This window comes from Muntiacus reevesi, chromosome 3 (genome assembly GCF_963930625.1).
Source record: "Muntiacus reevesi chromosome 3, mMunRee1.1, whole genome shotgun sequence".
Lineage (NCBI taxonomy): Eukaryota > Metazoa > Chordata > Mammalia > Artiodactyla > Cervidae > Muntiacus > Muntiacus reevesi.
This window is the reverse complement of record NC_089251.1, coordinates 193,935,153-193,937,780: the sequence shown is the minus strand read 5'-3', so window position 1 is coordinate 193,937,780 and position 2,628 is coordinate 193,935,153. Positions and strand designations below refer to the sequence as shown.

The 2,628-nt window shown below is 41.7% G+C and overlaps 1 pseudogene; it reads right to left on the bottom strand.

The window, feature by feature from the left end:
- Positions 1 to 2,068: 2,068 nt before the first annotated feature.
- On the bottom strand, positions 2,069 to 2,335 carry LOC136163376 (non-histone chromosomal protein HMG-17 pseudogene; annotated as a pseudogene).
- Between the last annotated feature and the right edge of the window lie 293 nt (positions 2,336 to 2,628).

The following is a 2,628-nucleotide window of genomic DNA, read 5'->3' as shown; positions in this document are numbered from 1 at the left end:
AGTAGCATGCCTCATAAATGACGTAATAGATTTGGTTCAGTTTCTCAACAGTTTATTCTAGGTGATTTTTGTTATTTGGTAATAGATAGCTGAAGAAGTATTAGTCATTCAGTCATGTTGGACTCTTTGTGACCCCAAGAACTATAGCCCACCAGGCTCCTATGTCCCTGGAATTCTTCAGGCAAGAATACTGGAGTAAGTGCCATTCCCTTCTCCAAGGGATCTTCCTGACTTTGGGGTCAAACCTGGGTCTCCCAAACAATCTCTATCATATCTCACCCAACAGAGAGACTTCATCATCCCTTAGCAGAGATTACCAAATGTCAATCATAAAACTAGATTCCTGACTTTGCTGCTACCTCTGAGAGAAACTCATCACCCTGGCACAATTAAATTATATTTTTGTTGTTGTTGGGTTTTTTGTTTTTATTTTTATTTTTCTGCTTCACGGCTTGTAGGATCTTGGTTCTCCAACCAGGGATTGAACCTGGGCCCTTGGTAGTGACAGCACAGAGTCCTAATCACTGGATAGCCAGGGAATTTCCTGATTAACTTCTAGTATTAACAGATTGTCAGGAATGCAAGTCAGCCTGGCCTAGAGGTCTGGTGCCCTCCCTTCATGGACCAGCTATGGAAAGGGGCACAGCTCAAAAGACAAATTAGACAATTCACAGGCAGACTTGACCAGAAACCAAAACAAAGAATCAAAAGGAAAAGTGAAGAAGCACAGTTAGCATAGGTAATGTTCTAGGCTTCCCTCGTTGCTCAGTTGGTAAAGAATCTGCCTGCAATGCAGGAGACCCAGGTTCAATTCCTGGGTTGGGCAGATCCGCTGAGGAAGGAAATGGCAACCCATTCCAGTATTCTTGCCTGGAGAATCCCATGGACAGTGGAGCCTGGCAGGCTATAGGCCATGGGGTCACAAAGTCGGGCATGACTGAGTGATTAACACTTTCACTTTTTCCACTTTGAATTCCTTGTATCACAGCATGACCTGTGGGAGAGAGGGAAAGTGAATGGGGAAGAGGTTCAGATTAAATTGGACTTGAGATGTCTTACTCCATACACATCTTTCTCTTTTGCCTCTTTTGTTCTCTGACTTGTCTCCACATCACTTTGAGGATGCCTTACCTCTCCTCTACTCCCTCCAACTTCCTATCCTGGTCCCTACCCTGACCTAAATACACCATGAACAGTGGAGAAGTTCATCTGAAATCTAACTTGAGTGATTTCTTTGAAGTTTCTCACCTGGACACTGAGGAGAAAATTTTATATGGAGGGATCATCAACTCTCATAGTCCCCAACATTCCATTGAACTTTTAGATTTCTTCATGAATCTTCCTCAATTTCACCTTGGAGGAAGAGATGATAAGAAGGAAACGTATAAGAACAGGGACAATGAAAAAAAAAAAAAGAATAGGGACAATGGATTTCCCTGGTGATACGGTAGATAAGAATCTGCCCATCGATGCAGAGGACACAGATTTGATCCCTGGCCTGGGAATACGCCTCGTGCTGTGGAACTAAATCTATGTGCCACAACTACTGAGCCCATGTACTTGGAGCCTAGGCTCCCCAACAAGAGAGGCCACCACAATGTACTGCAATGAAGAGTAGTCCCTGCAACTAGAGAAAGCCTGTGAGCAGCAACGAAGATGTAGAACAATCAAAAATAAGGAAAGAAATGTATAAATTATTTTTAAAAAAAAGAGTAGGGATGGTGTGCATCGGAAATAAGATGGAGATGGCAATAAAGACAGATTCACCGTCACCAAGGATGGGCATTGGAAAAGGGTAGAAATAAACCCTGGAAGAAGCAGGAACTGATGATAAAGATGAATGAAACTGAAGACAAAAATTAAGATGGAGATGCAGATGGAATGAAGACCAGATAGAGATGGGGATGGAATAGAATCTGAGGATATGATAGGGATCAGAATGAGAATAAAGATAGAAAGAAGGATTTGTAGGGATGGAGAATGGAGCTGAGGAGAGGAGTACAGAGATGGTGATAAGAGTGGAAGCAGAATGGGATTGGAAACAGGAATAGGATGGAATCATGAAGCTTCACTTGGCATCTCCAGCTCCTTCAGCTTTCTGCGTCTTGTCTGTTTTGGCAGCTCGATTTTTTGTAGGGTTATTCCCATCCTTGCTAGCATCATTCTTTTTCCCTTTGGGTGCCTTCTCTTTCTTCTTTGCAAGTGCCTTTTTAGGCTTGGGATCTGGCTTTGGAGGAACAGGTTTAGCAGATAACCTTATAGATCTTCTCTGTGGTTTGTCCTTCACCTTGGTTTTATCTCCTGTAGCATCCTCTTCAGTCTTTCCCTTGGGCATACTACTAGACACACATAATGGGCATAATGAGCACAATGGTAACACATAATGGTGTTAGACACACAGGGATGATGTTATGTACAGGTTTTGTTTAGTCCACAGATCACTCTTCCCTCTTCTTTATTGTTCCTGTTATTAATAATTCTTATCCAATTACATTCCCACAAATATTTTACAATATGCTTGTTATGCTGGCATTTTCTTTGGGATTGCATTGAATCTATAAATCTATTTGAAGAGACTAAATATATTACTCTTCCAACCCATAAATAAAACTTTCTATTTCTCTAGAT